This window comes from Chinchilla lanigera, unplaced genomic scaffold (assembly GCF_000276665.1).
Source record: "Chinchilla lanigera isolate Chin_1 unplaced genomic scaffold, ChiLan1.0 scaffold00042, whole genome shotgun sequence".
Lineage (NCBI taxonomy): Eukaryota > Metazoa > Chordata > Mammalia > Rodentia > Chinchillidae > Chinchilla > Chinchilla lanigera.
This window is the reverse complement of record NW_004955443.1, coordinates 3427775-3429129: the sequence shown is the minus strand read 5'-3', so window position 1 is coordinate 3429129 and position 1355 is coordinate 3427775.

The window sequence follows — 1355 nt, the reverse complement described above, 5'->3', positions numbered from 1 at the left end:
ATTAAAAATCAAATGGAAGTGTTAGTATAAATTTGTTATATTTATGGAGACCTCAGGTAAGAGGCTTAGATAGACATGGAAATTTTGGAGTTGTTATATTTTAAAGCTCTGCAATTAAATGATATCAGCTATCAAATAAAAATTATAGAGAAGATATGAAGTTGAAAAGGGGAAGAAAGTCCAGCCAAGGAAACTGAGCGGCAGACAGCAGTGGGGTAAGGTAAAAAAAAAAAGAAAGAAAAAGAGAGCACGAAGCTCCAGAACTCAAGCGAAGTGTTTCAGCACAGCATCTGGGCAATGCTGGAGAAGAGGAATCAAATCCAGTCTCTGAGAGTTCACACGGAATGAGTGAGAGCTGGCCACTGGATTTCGCAGGCTGTGCGGTTGCTAGTTTAGCGAAAGTGATCTTGGCTAATAGGGTGATAAATTCTTCACCGGACTGTAGGAAGGGGGGCATGGGAGGTGATAAAGCGGAGGGAGAGGTGACAGCTCTTTTAAGGACTTTTTCTAGGAAGAGGAACAGAGAAATGGGTCATATATGGCGATTGCAATTTTAAGATAAGAGACTCTGAAACGCATTTATGAGCTGATATAAATGACAGGTCATGAGAAGATAATAGTTATGCAGGTGGGGTCTGGCTGTGGAGAGGAGAAGAAAATGAAAAGAGGGAAGGCAGAGTACATTCATGATGAAGATTACATAGACTGATAGATGTGGTGGGGGAAAGATGAAGCGCTTCTCTTCTGGATACTTGTAGTTTTCAATAAAATTATAGTCAACCTACAGTGAAAAATGAGGGTGCTTATTAGAGATTTGATCCCTAGAGAACAAGTGTGATGTAATAACCTTAGTGTGAAACAAATCTAGTACAAAAAAGCACTAGAATTCCAAAGGCAGTACTGCCGTTTCAGATAGCGCAATATAATGAACATGAACTAAGTGGGATTTCTTCTAGTTACAATCATATTTTAAAAGAAAATAGCAAGGCTATGAGGATACATGCACAGGAGAAATTGTAGCAATGGCCCACGGCTTTAAACCAAGTAAAATGAAAATGAAAGCTTGAAAATTGTTAGGTCAACACGTTATCTAAGTAGGGCTAAAGAAAAGTTCTTTAAGTATGTCAATTGAAAGATGCGAGGTTCTTTGATTCTTTAGATAAATAAAACCGTGTATAACACACCCCTGAAATCTCTCAATCGGCTGAATATGCAATTTTTTAACCACATGTCCACAGCTTGAGCATTCTGCAGTTTTCCAAGGACTTACTGTAGATTTCTTTTAAACAGTAAGAATAAGGTTTCACTTACTTATAACTTCCCAGAAGTACATCTATTGAGAAAAGCAATGTTCA